Here is a 14994-nt window from a genome sequence, read left to right as displayed (position 1 = left end):
CTGGAATAGGAATACATCACTATAAATCTAGACACATAATAATGGATGTAAGTGAGGTCTCTTAACAGCAGGTAACTGTGCAATTATATCTGCAGCGTTTAAAAACACACCCGCTAAAACATTAGTGGTGAAATAGGTGTTTAACTGGGACTCTGGTGGAGATATACATCCCTATAAAGCCATACACAGAATAATGGATGTAAATGAGGTATGTAACAGCAAGTAAGTGTGCAATTATATATTGAAAAATACACCTGCTATGACAGTGACTCTGTAGCTCAGTCTGTTAAATGTTGTATGGTCCTGGGTTCACATTCAGTAGTAAATAGCATTTCAAATACATGTATGTGTATGAGTGGTGACTACCATTTCAAATAAATGCATGTGTATATGACCATTGTGAATTCTGATATGAATGACTGTCTAATCACCTATTTATCCAACCAAAGCATTTCAGATGGATTGTCTGCTTTTCAATATTGGAAGTCAAAGGCCTGCAGATAGGAACACTGTTAACATATTCCTATTATAACACTAGAAAGTGCATAGAGTGTCAGGTCATGCATTACTATGCATTCACAGAGGATTTTAAGTTATGTAATTCAAAGGAGGCCCAGTAATATCAGACTGGAACACACAGTCATTTGCAACTGATATTACAGATTAGCACAGCTGCACAAATAACATACACATATGGGTGTTGTGCTAGCAACAAGGGTTACCAGCACATATGCTCCAGAAGACTACCATAACATAACACATGGCTTGGCAGTTGTACAAATGGTTGAGATAATGGTAAATGTATCCCCTACCTTGTTCAAGGACACAATAAACATGTTGCCTTTTACTCTGTTAATGATACCTATGGCTAACATACTTACCTTAGACATATACCTCAGTTTCCTGTGGAATGGGTTCCCTCAATCAGACTCTGGCTGTGCACCAAGGCTGGCACTGGTCACACCGTTACTCCTAAGTGTTGTTGTCCCCCACATTCTGCAGCCTCTCTCATTATGCTTAGTTCCTGCAGCCGCAGCATCAGTTGCAGCCTGTAGAATACATGTGTGTTTGTAATAAGCATTTACTACAAACATCCCTTTAGTGCTGATGCAGTATCTCTACCCCAATATTTCCACCCCATCATATGAGAAAAGGGATGGATTCTACATTGATGCCTTATATCTCCTTTAATAGTTGCATGGGATTGCCTGATTACACTGCAAATCACCTATGTATTCTTCAATTAGCATTCCTGAACCACAGATTGGCTCAGCGGCAATCACCTGCTAATGAGAAACATCTTAAAAAGGCAAACTCCTAGCTAGGGAAACCATTGTGCATGAGAGTTACTTTTTATGGTGAACTCATTGTCACAACACATATATATCTGTATGTTTCAAAATATGAGTATTTACTCCATCAGGTATGTAACCATTTTGTTTTTAACATGATGCATATGTTTTAATATAATTTGGAGGAATGGAGATTATATCAGTAAGCCTTTCTTAGAACTGTACAGGTGACATGCCATTGTTCAGCAGCTATGTAACACCTACAGACAATGCAGACTACAGCAAGGGTTTAATGCTGTCTGTTAGCTAGGGACACAAGTCTCCTGGATACTGCCTTTGTTGGCAGTTGTAATACTACACAGCTATTTTTTTGACATTGAACTATAGACATATGTTATGGGGGAGGTTTTCCTGCAATGAGCCACACTAAAATGGACTCCTATGTTGGGTGTCAAGCAGGTGTAGGTCACTATTGTCACTATACTAGTTGCTTCCACACCCTTTGTATGATTGGCACACTGTTGCATATGAGATGTGCAATCAAGCAGAGAATACAGATAGCCTTCCTTAATTGCTGTATCTGTGCATAATGTACACCCATGTATGTGATCCTGACATGTGTTCTCATTATTTTGTATTTCAGGTGATAATATGCACACCAGATGTCACCCATCTTTCACTGAGGCAGAAAACAATGTCATAATTGAAGCATTAAGATAATACTACCAAGTTCTGCTGTCCATAGGGGAGGGCAAATAGGCAAGAACGACAAGCCTTGTAGGATGAACTGGTCCATAACATAAATGCTGTGGGCCATCAGAATCACACATATGAGCAGGTGCGACACCATGCCCCAGACATGATCAACTCAGCATGCAGATGGGCAGTGGAAGTGTCCTGGGTTCGTCACGTCACTGGTGGTGGGCCTGCAGCGGAACAACCTCTGTCAGCCACTGAGTAATTCCTGATGAACCTTGCAACACAGGATACCTCCCAGTCTTCCATCACACCATATGTCAAGGATGTGGATGCCACCATTTCCAGCCAAGAAGAGTGTCCAGGTATGTTTAGTTGAATCAGTATGGGAATACTGTAGCATTTAGCGTGTTAGTCTGTACATAGTTTTACTTGGGTATCAGGTGTTTTATGAGGTGGGGGAAACTAGGTTACCTGCAGTTTTATGCTCATGCAGAGATTGTGACCCACATACCTGTTAACATAGTGGCTACTGTGAATGGGGGATATTTGGACATATTACCAGTGTTATACTGTAACATGTGGTGGTGTTTACATTACCTCTCCCTCAAATGTTTTTCGGGACCATCAGGAATGGGAAGAGGCCATGCCCCTGCCCTGGTAAGCACAAAACATTTTTGTCACAGATGTAGATTTACTTCACGGGTTGCAGGCTGGATTGATGTACTGTCTGCATGACTGAGAAATGTAGAGATATGTTCTGACTGTACAAAATTTAGGGTCATATCTAGGCTTTGTAGATGTGAGCACACTGATTGATTTCACAGCATTGACAGAACTTTTCAGATTGCCATACTTGTAAACTGTGTAGAGTTCTGCAAAATGTCAGCAATGTACATAATTTATGTATTGCACATGAGAGTCCAGTTTAAAGAGCAGTTAGTTTGAAAACTTACCAGTTTGGGTTAGAAATTAATGACCTCATATCTTACTATCTTGGATTGTGGGTTGCACAAGTCTGTAATAGTGACAGCAGTGTATACAGCTTAACATATTCTGAAACATAGGACTGCAGGTCATAGTAATGCAGGTTTTAAAGTGATGCTTTCCCCTTTATATCACAGGTGACCTGGGAGGTTGGTCTTTCTCCCCTTCACAACCTGAAGTTAGTGTCTCTTCAGATGATGCTGGCCAAAATGAGGCACAGCTGGTGACTGCAGGGACTGAATCTGTCACAGAGGTTTACATCCCTTGTCCACCCTCATTATCACCATACACAGCCAGTGGGCCTATGCATACCCAGTCCCCTGAGGCCACAGATATTGGACAGTTGAAGGGTGGGGACATTGAACAGGGAAGTGTGGCTATTGTGGCTGCAGTGAGTGTTGACATTGGCAATAGCCAAACAGTTGGCAAGGTTCCACACAGGTGGATTGATAGGGGTGCTAGTAGGAGGCCTGCTGCTCCTCCACCACCTGTTGCAGGTGTCTCATCACATGTCACTTGGCTTATGTTTAGAGCCATCATGGAGGCACAGGTATGTTCTGAAAGGAACTCCAAATGAATGCTCAGGGTTATGGATGCAGCACAGACTGATATTTGTGATTACCTCCACCTCATTGCTGATACCCTGGATCGGTTGACTGATGCAGTGAAAAGACATTGGTCTGAGAGAGATCGCACACTATCTCTCTTGGAAAGCACATTCTCTCTGATGGAATATCTGTTTGGAGTTGAGTGTCAGATTCATGTACGTAGGTCAGCAACTACATCTGCTGTGAGTCCACATGTCCTTGCACAATCACTCTCCCAAAGTGCCAGTACATCCAGCATTCCAAAGGGGACTATGCTGTCCACACCAAAATGTGGCAGGGCATGGGATTGTGGTCCTGGGCAGTCCCATGGAGGACACAGTCCCAGCAGGCAGCAGTCAACATCAGGTAGTAGCCCAGCATCTGAACTTGGGCATGGAGGTGCCAGTGCAACTCATGTAAGAGCCAGTTCTCATATTCAGAGGCAGAGATGATGAACAGTTAGCTCTACCATGCATGGCTCAAAGCTGTCCAACATACATTCACGTAGGGCTAGTACTGAGCTTGGCATTCAGACACTCACACTACAGTGTCACACTCAGGTCATCTACAGACACACCCGCCACATTTACATGGCCCGCCTTGCCTGTTCCCTTTTCTGACTCACACATACACTTGCCAACCTATTGGATCAGCCTAGTTCTCCTGCACCCCCGCATACAAACACCCTGTGCAAGTGATGATACCTGTGCCCCATCCCTGTCATCATTGTCATCAATGCAGGGAAGTGAAGCTACTTGTCTGATGCACAAGGTGACTATCTAAATTAATATGTATTTGTTTCATTCATTGTTGCCATTGACATGCTACTTGTACTGGTAAGTCACACAGTTTGAATGCTGCCATTTGTAATGTATAAACCACATTATGTTGTGTAACTTATGGATGCTGTTGTAATGGCTGTGTAGTCACACAATGAAAGGTGTCTCATGGCACTGTTTACGTTTCACTTTCAGGACTGTGTAGGGCACACCTATGGGTTCACATCTACAATAAACCCATCAATGTTGGAGCACAGGATGGAATGACAGCACAGAAGAAAAATGTCATCAGAAAAGTAAAACAGTACAGTTGCATACCTCCTTGGGTTCATATGCGTATAATAGGCTAACAAAAACAATGGTGTCTTGCATCCTAGCCATCCATCCCTAAACTCTGACAAGGTCAGATACCCTTGATAAGTGTAAGCAGGGTTTTGGGAGCTGACACATGGACAAGCTGGGGCATGCGAGGTGAACCATCCACAGTTTCCCTGTGTCCATTAGAGACATTTGTCCTAAAGTAGTTATAGCTTTTGTACTCCCCATCTTGTCATGCAACTTGCACATGATTTGCATTAGGGCAGAACTGTATTTCACATGCATGTGGAGCCTGTTACATATTGGGTGTAATGTCTGGGCTTCATACCTGCCTGTCCAGCATGTCCTGTTTATACCACAGTCAAGGTGTAGGTGTGTAGGAGAGGCAATTCTCATGCTAGTCCTTTCTTGGATATGCAGGAGGTACATAGTGGAGTCTAACACCTCCCCATATAGCAGGAATACACCTCTCTTCCAAAGCATGTCAGAGACAGAATACACAGTTACGGGCTTGACATGGTCTGCATAGGAGATGTTATGTACACTGTATTGGTTTATTGTGGAATCTCAGTGGATGTGAAATTTATCAGATATGCCTGGTTAGTTACATACCAAAGGAGGTGTGATGAATGCCGAATGCAGTGTAACAATGACTGTCTTAGATTTAAATGCCATACATTTGTTTATAGGTTGTGTTACATAGAATGCATCCCCAAATATTACCAACCCATGAGAGTCGGAGGCTATATCACTATCTATGTGTCCATAAGTCCCTGACTACTGGGTTAACTATTGGAGGTGTGCGGGCAATATGTTAGTTACTAGGGGTAGATGACTTACCAATGGATAGTATTGTGCATTCCATGGAATTTACTGTTAATACATGTCTCTGGCAGCAACTGAATGTCTGTGTCAGCCCATCCTGGATAACTGAGTCAGTCTGGGATTCAATGACAGCTCCTAATTTTCAATCTTTGGCAAATTTAGTCAGTCAGAGGCCAGCAACAGTGCTGGTGACTGCAGGGATAAAAATGCCTAGAAGGAACACATCCTACTCCACCCACACCCACATCACACATACCTATATGTGCAGCAGTCTTTAGCAGACACATAAGTAAATGCCATACACCTCAGACACCCAAACGCAAGCTCACATCACATAACCAAACCTCTGCAGAATACAGTACACATAATATCTCACACACCACTGTCTCACCGGTGAAACACCTAAGGCAAAACAAAAATTCAAACATATTACTCATAGGTGATTACATAATGAGACACATTAATGTGCCTCTCACCAGGCTACATAAGGGACAGGTCACAGTCAGCTTTCTGTGAGGTGCCAGGATACGCCATATCACATATACACTCAAGTCTGTCAACATCAGGTACTGTTATGACTATGTCACAGTTCCTGTTGTGTGTGACTTGTGACATACCTCTCTGGACTCTTTGCAGAGACATGACTGGGCTGACAGACTATGTGTCTCAAGCAGGCATGCCCTTGTCCTTGAGCTGCATTTTACAGTCACCTAGGATGATGGTGCCATACAAATGGAAAATGATTGACATCAATAATTGCTGTAGTGTGTGGTGTCAATGTAAGGGGATCCACTATCTGTCAGCCCGGGATTACCTGCTCAACAGACCTCAGTGCTTTGCCAGAGATGGTCTTCATCTGTCACCACTGAGATTTGGCCAACTGGCCAAGGTTATTACCACCTCCATAGAGCACCTTTTAGGTGGTGTCACAAGGAAAACCTTTCCAATGAGAAAATGCAATCTACAAACAACATCACGGTTATGCTGCTAAATGCTAGGAATGTCACAGCTAAACTCCACTCAGTGGTAGCTGTCCCCACCTTGAAAGATGAAGACATTTGTGCAGTCACAGACACCTGGGTCAAGGCTGTAGAGAGCACCAAAGCCATACCAGGCTAAACCCCCTTCCACGTGTTCAGACCTCAAACTTAAAGCGTGCAAAGTAATGGCAGTGGTGTGTCCATATTCATTAAGGATAGATACACATCCAGATTGATTAGACAGTATGATTCCCTGGAGAAACTGCAGGTGCTATTGACTGCTTGCAGTTCACCTAATCAACCCATTGGCAGCTACAGGAGCAACTCCATGAATCAGAACACCCACTGTGCTTAAATGGAGCTACTTGAGTCTATCAAAATGCATCAAAACAAGATGGTTTTGGTTGACTTTAACTACCCACCAAATGGGTTGATTACTCTTGCTCAAATTCACTTGCTCAGAGGTTAGTCAACTTCCTTAATTACAATGCCCTGGACCAGTTGGTTGACATCCACAAAAGGGAAGACTGTACTGAATCAGGTGCTTACCAGTAAGGGTGACCACTGTAGATCCTCCACTGTGAGATCCTGCCTGGTGAGATCTGACCACAACTTGGTCTTATTCAAAGCAAGTATAACACCTGAACCCCCACCCCCGCAGCATATGAAGTAATAAAGTTCAACAAAGCAGATTATAACCTACTATGGGATGGTATAAATAGCTTGACTGCACCACCCCTCTCAGATGGAGCAGGCAACTATGCCGAGCTCTATGCCAATGCTTTATACAAGCACCTGTACAACTGCATCACCTCACCTGTAACTGACAGGGGCAAAACAAGCTCCTCATGGCACAGTAAACCTGCCTGGTGGACAACTGTCATTATCAGGCTTTACAATAAGAGGTAGACATTGCTGCCACACATTAGATGGGAAGGAGCTCCCCAAAAATGGTGGCACTCCCTCCTTAGCTTAAGCAAGCAAATAAGTGTTGTTGTGAAGTCCTGCAAAACAAAGCATGGGGCAAAGTTAGCCTCCTCCACAAAGGACAACCACAAGGCATTGTGTAGTTACATGTCTAACATAAAAGGAAAGGCCCACATTGTTGCCAAACTCATACATAATGATACCACATATAATGAGCCTGCAGACATAGCTAACCTGTTGGCTGACAGGTTCTGTGACAACTGCACTCCCCTGTCCCCACCACACATACACCATGACATCCCTACAACCTGTCCTATACCTTGTATCTCTAGAGAGCAGGTAATAAATGGCCTCTCTAAGGTGACAAACATAGCATCTATTGCACCTGCTAGCATCCCAGGCTGCATTCTACATGGTATCCAACATGGATTACTAGTGCCATTGGAAACTCTTTGCAATCATAGTATAATCACTGGCTGCATCCCAGTTGACTGGAAATCAGCCACTGTCATCCTCTTGCACAGATGCACCCCCCCCGTCCCCACCACACATACACCATGACATCCCTACAACCTGTCCCATACCTTGTAGCTCTAGAAAGCAGGTAATAAATGGCCTCTCTAAGGTGACAAACATAGCATCTATTGCACCTGCTAACATTCCAGGCTGAATTCTACATGGTATCCAACATGGATTACTAACGTCATTGGAAACTCTTTGCAATTATAGTATAGCCACTGGCTGCATCCCAGCTCACTGAAAATCGGCCACTGTTATCCTCTTGCACAGAGGTGGTGCATCCACTGACTATAGGAACTATAGACCAATTAGCCTGGCCATGGGTGTAGCTAGGATTTTCAAATTTGTACTCACAGCTCCCAGACTGCTGCCCCCTCAACAAGCCACACCCATATTAATACTGCTGACCAAGCCACACCCCCTTCATAATGCTGATCGCTGAACAGATCGCTTGTAAGTATATGCCAGGGTAGTAGTTACTTACATGATCCATGAACATTTCCTTCCAAAGGTATATCTTCTGTAAGTCAAAAAACAAATTACCTTTCCATTTACACTAGAACAGATCATTTTGCCCCCTTAAGATTACTCTTCTTCTCCTTGCAGCTCCTAACCACTGTAGTGGCTCATTAGAGCTCCAGTAGTGCTGCCGACTAAAGGACTGTCAGGCTGTGAGAAGCACATGCTCCACAGTGTTGTGGTCTGTAGGTACAACATATAGAGCTCTCCTTAGGTAACACCCAAGCTATGAGGCACAGGTACCTCCCTTCCACCTGCATGGGTCACCTGGCAATGGATGTTCACTTCTATGGCCTACACTCACACTAAGCCTTTTGGAATGGTAAACCTTGCATTCCCAACAGCAAATACAATTTAACTGAGCTCAGTCATACTACCACTGACAATAAATGAAAATGTGTACCCATGGGAGTCAATCAAGCAAAAACTGAAGCTGTTGAAAGTAACATCCTTACTACCCTGCTTACATTCAGTAAATATCATGCCTTTGCTGAAAGGAAATTGGTTAAAGCAAGAAAATTACCCTAGGCCCCAGAACCAGTGGGACTGTTATATGCTCTAAGGTGCTTGTTTGGAGTTTTTTCTAGTCTTATGATCCAGTGATAGTCTAAACAAAATTACTGGAAAGAAAATAAAATAAATTCAAGGAAGAAATACATTTTGCCCAAAGTTTAATGTTAAAAGTTGATGCAATACCACCCAATATGCTGAGAAGGCAACAGCTTGAAAAGACAAAAAGCATATCTGCAAATGCAGGCTGCTTTCCTACCCTCCCACAAAATGAAAATAGTCGCTTTATATATAGCCCTATGTTGTTACTTGCTGAAACAACAAATGAAGGCACTCAGGTTTGATTGTGGAAAATATCAAAGAAAATTACCACACCATTCTCAACCCCTTTGTAAGCTAGTGTAATTGATCATGAGTGCACATACTGTATCTGAGTAGTGCTGATTTCTGACTATGCTGGGTACAGGGCATTAGTTGTGGATGGGGTCCCTCTACTAAGCATTTTTCAAACTTCCTCTGTACAGAATAATTTACTGCCAAGCTCTATGCATATTTAAATAGTTCCATAGACACATAATCCCCCCTCAGAAATAAATACAACACCAAATTCAAAAATAAAGTCCTATGGGCAGCATAATAAAAGAAAAAAATGCTCATTGCATGCAGAAATAAATGTAACTGTCGGAAAGCTAAAAACACTCTCGCTAAACTCAAACAAGGAACTCAGGACTGGGATTTAATCAACCAAAGCCTGATATGAGGTAAAAATATAAACCCAGGTGAGATAACCACAAAGTATCTTTTTAACTGTGCTAGAAATCTCAAACAATGACTGGTACTACAGTGAGCTAATAACAAATGATATTGCATACTTGGACCAGAGGATATAGCCAATCCACTGGCCAACTAATTAAGATTAAACTTCATCCCACCAGTCTTCCAGTATTCTCATATAAAATACCTGCATTTATAACCCCCTCAAATCTCTCAACAATTTCTGAAGTTAGTATCCAAGGCCAAGAACCTAATAACCATTGCAACTGGCTAACCTAGTAGACTGCCTACTGGTTAGTCTGAAAATTGATATGTTGAACCCCCTACAAAGGGTATTCAGTACTAATCTCAAAACAGGTTATGTGCTGGATGAATGAAAGACTGCAACAGACATTCCCTTGCATGAAGGTGGGACTTCAATGGGCCCAACATACTCACTATTTTAAGGAACTCCTTTTTCCTTGTACAGCTTATATCTAAAGGTATATCATCCAGATCCAGGCATATAATTGTTTCCCTCTATTTGGCACTCATTAGGCCAATCACTTAGTGAGTATAATGCTCCTTTTGGTATGTACCTGTCCAAACACTTGTCACAAGTGGATGCAATCTAACCCTCAAACATTTAGGAATTATTCCAAATCAAACCTTGTACTAATGACTTATACCACGCTAAAATTTCCATCCTCCAAAACGATGTGAACTCTGCTATCACTATGCAAATTGTTTACAGAAACCCTATGCTGTCATGTAAACAGATGCACTGAAGTAGCTGTAGCCACAAGGAATAAGCTGAGAACCAACTCAAATAACAAGCCACCCTGGTGGAATCCCAGAATCAACAAGTTGTATAACAAAAAGAGGAAAACCATGGCCAAAATTAAGAAGTGCAATACCCTGAAAGGTTTGAAACCCCTCAAACTAAATAAGCAACTCAGAAATCTTATCAAGCTCACCAATGCTAAATTTGAGGCAGAAATATCCTCAAAGACATAGGATAGCCACAAGGCCTTCATCAGCTTTGTTTACAACCTCAAAGGTAACATGACAGTGTGCTGAACAAATTGTAAATGGAATCACTTAAAAGGAATCACAGGATATAGCAAACCTACTGGCTTATAAATTTAATCCCAGTTTCACCCCTTCTTCCCCCTTGTCATGCAACGTGCACATGATTTGTATTAGGGCAGAATTGTGTTTCACATGTATGTGGAGCCTGTTACATATTGGGTGTAGTGTCTGGGCTCAATACCTCTCACAAGACACCCTCAACCATAAATCCTCTGGCTGTCAATAACAAACAAGTCTTCAATGCACTCTCCAAGTCAAAGAATACTACCTCAATGGGCCCTGATAATGTCCTGGGATACATCTTGGATGGCATTAAACATGAGCTATCAAGCACTCTAAAATCACTGTTCAGCATTAGCCTACTAATTGGCTTCATGCTTAGTGAATGGAGGACTGTAGCAGTTAATCCTTAACACAAGGTTTTGCCTTCTACTGACCTGGATAACCACAGACCATACGTCTGACTGGTCTTATGTGTAAGGCCTTGGAAAGAATTATCATAGATATTTTAAATAAAGACGCAGGGAACTAGTTTTCTTATTTTTTTTCTACAATGATTACAGATATTGAAATAAAATAGCACAAACACTGATAGCCATTTGCTAAACAATACAGTCTCACAATGAAAACAGACACAGCATGAGCAGTAAACTTTTTGCCCTCGAAACTCACATTCATTGAAATGGCATGAAAACCCAAATTAAAAGAAAATGCATCTGGCAGTGGAGGATTAAGTTTACCTTTGAGCTGTTTTCAAACCATAGGCTGCTTGCACACATTTATAGGGCCATGGACACGTGTATGTGTTCTTTGATTCACCCTCATGATAAATTAGATTCCTTGTATAATACATCACCATTTGTTAGAATGGTGTTTTAAATTTGTAGTTATGAACATTCTTCTAGAAAGCAATGAAACAACATGTATGAAATAATGATAAAGCTACCCATTTCAGAAAAGTTTTATCACTCAAACTTCTGTCATTACAATCCACCGATATTACTCAAAAAGCACAATCTTTGCAGAAGTAAAAGTCATCAAGATAATTCTACATTAAAGACATCTGTAACTAATGAAGATATTGCTACTGGCAAACAACTTTACATTTCAATGTTTTATCTACAAATTCAGTGCCTGCTGCCTTTGAAGAATTAATTGCCTATGTTACATTTAAAAATGGTAAGCTGGTAATATTGCAATAGGGAATGACTGACAAACCATCAACAAGTTCATAGTTACTAGGCATCATATACAAAGGAGGACACACTCAGGAGTGTAGAACGCCTATTCCCCCTTAAAATGCACCAAATAATCTACAATCAAAATGGCACTGCAATATCAGTACTCCATCTACATGGTGTGGGAGTCGAATCCACAGCCTTCTGCACCAAAGGCAATTATGCTACTAACACTGATTTAAAATTCTTCAACACAAACAATGACTGCCATTTGATAAACAAAACAGTCCCTGGGATTCAATAAGCTTCTTTGTCCCTGCAGGAACAGTGTAGCCACTCCTGCATGGAATATGGTCATGGAGCAATCCAGTAAACTACTGTTCTGACATGCACAAGCCTGCTTACACTATTCCTGCATGGACACCACTGCATAATGCTAATTACCTCATTTGCTGGTGAAAACCATGCAAATGAGGTAAATTAGTGATTCAGCAAGCAGACAGGCATCCATGCAAGAATAGTGTTAGTTGCAGAAATGTGTTCGGCTACTAGCTGAAGACAATTCTGCAAAAATTAAAATGGAGGAATGACAACTCAAACACAAGCATGTATTATAATCTTTAGGCATGTCAATGGCCAAATTTATGGCCATTAGCCATTGGCAAGGAAAAGTGTTTCATTTTTATAAAAATAAAAGTTTTTTTTTTTGGCAGATCTCGACCATTTAAGCATAGGGCAGTGGCGAGCAAACAGGATTGTACCAAAAAAAAAAGTGAAAACTCAATTTTAAGGGAAATCTGTATTTTGCCATTATAGTCTATGGCATGCAGAATTAAAACAATACCAGGGAACAGTGGTTCCTTGGGATTCAATAAACTCCTTGCAAAAATATCAAAATTCTTGCACGGAGTAGTTTGTGTCTGTGTAGTAGAAGTAGTGTGCCTTGCATACTCACGAAGGCACACTACTGTTCAATCTACATGGACACGAAACATGAACAAGTAGAAGGGATGTGTCCAAGTAGTGCACAGACATTAAATACGCCCCCTGCACTTAGAAAGTGCTGTACAGCACTTTCTAATAGGATCTGGCATAATATGAGAGAATTACTCTAATATTATGCCAGTATTTCAGTGTCCGCAGACACTGAAATAAAATAAATGATCATTCCAGTGTCTTTGAACACTGAAATACACATGGCATCAGGCAGGCAATGCAGCGGGTGTTACAGGTTCTGTGACACATCCCCGTGCATTGTAAAAGTGCCTTACGACACTAAAGCAGGAAATGTGTACAAATGCACAAATAATGGGGGATAAATCCCTGAAAAGGAACACAACATACATATTGCCCTTACAAACTTAGAAAGTTGATAGAAAACAGGTCATGCATTAGCATGAATTACCAAAGGATAGAAGTCTAAAAGTAAATGTATGCCAATATTCCCTGATAGCAGTCCATGTGGACAAAGGCACAAATAATGGTGGGGGGACAATAAAAATAGGGACACTTCTGAAAAATTGCCCTCACACACTCTCTGAAGGCTAGAACCTGAAAGCCAAATGTATGCCATTATTTCCCAATTGCAGTCTTCAATGACTTGTCAGAACACCACAATACTAACTTAAATAACATAATAATATAATAATAATATTATATATTTTTCTAGGCTGAGGAATGTTTAAGCATAGCTAAGAGGGTGTGTGCATTATGGCCCTCCGCTTACCATAGCTTAAACATCCCATAGGAGATAAATACAAATATACAGGTGAAATTTCTAAGCCGATATAGTGTAGTAGTTAGAAGCCTGGATTTACATGCAGGCATTTACAGTTTGAGTGCCAAGGCAGGCAACTTATTTTTCTGTGGGAAAGTAGTGTTAAAATTATTTTTGTAAAATTAAAAAATGTAGCAACTGTTTTTTGTCAACCAGGGTAGTGTAGATGGTGTACAATGTAAGTGTGAGTGTATATAACATTTGAAACCACCCATGTACAAACAAGTGCCCCATACAGTATAGTCACGCCACTTGCCAGTGTAAGGAAAACACATAGAGGGATGTCATGTAAAGTATATAATATGCACTTAATAAATGAAGTCAGTCTTCTGATATATTTAAAAAAAAAGTGAGCAATGGATAGTAATGCTCAGCTATTCTTAGCAAGTGTAATCATTGCTAAGACATGAATGCTAAGCAGCAGGTAGCTCAGCTAAGTGGATTTGCGTGCAGTTAAATACAGCTCAACAACTTCTCCTTTAAGCAATGTTAAAACCGGCTCAGTAGGTTCGAGCATTGCTTAGCAGAGCTTAACCTTTTCAAAATGGTCCAATGACAGCAAAGGTTGGGAATATCACACTATTAAAATGGTGCATGTGGGAATACAGCCATAATCTGTTATAGTCCATCTGTGCATATACAATGGCTGGAATTGGAGAGGGAATGCACTTTTGGGTGCAATGCTGGAGCTTTCAGGAGTCCAGGGTCATGGCTGGACTCCTTGTTAAAAACCACAAGGAGAGACTACTGCAGGGCCAGTACCAGGGCTCCCAATACAAAGCAGAGACCTGGGACCATCTTGCATGTGACCTCACCAGTGCTATTGGCATCCCTCAGACTGGTGAGCAGGTATGAAACCACTATGCCGACCTAAAGCATAGGAAGGAGGCACTCTTGGACCAGTGGATCCAAGATGGATGGCCCCAGAATGCTTCAGTACTGTGTAAGTATCACTATCAAGTAGTTTGTACCAAATACTAGCCTGAGAATGTGATAGACAGATATGCATAATGTGTGTTTTTCTCCACTACAGCTGCAACAGAGAGGGCTAGTAATGTGAAAGCCCATGGTGACAGACTGCTGAGGCTGCACCAACAGGCTGGTGAGTACAAATTTATTTTGCAGTATTTTTTTAAAATAGCTAAGAAGAGTACATTGCTTACTGCTAGTAGGTATACTGTTACTGTGTGAACTGAATAAATAAAAAAGTATGAGTGACGGATTGAATTACAATAAAAACGTTTAACAACTGTTG

Source organism: Protopterus annectens, chromosome 10.part0, assembly GCF_019279795.1.
Source record: "Protopterus annectens isolate FY-2018-M chromosome 10.part0, PAN1.0, whole genome shotgun sequence".
Classification (NCBI taxonomy): Eukaryota; Metazoa; Chordata; order Ceratodontiformes; family Protopteridae; genus Protopterus; species Protopterus annectens.
Note: the sequence above shows the minus strand (reverse complement) of the source record.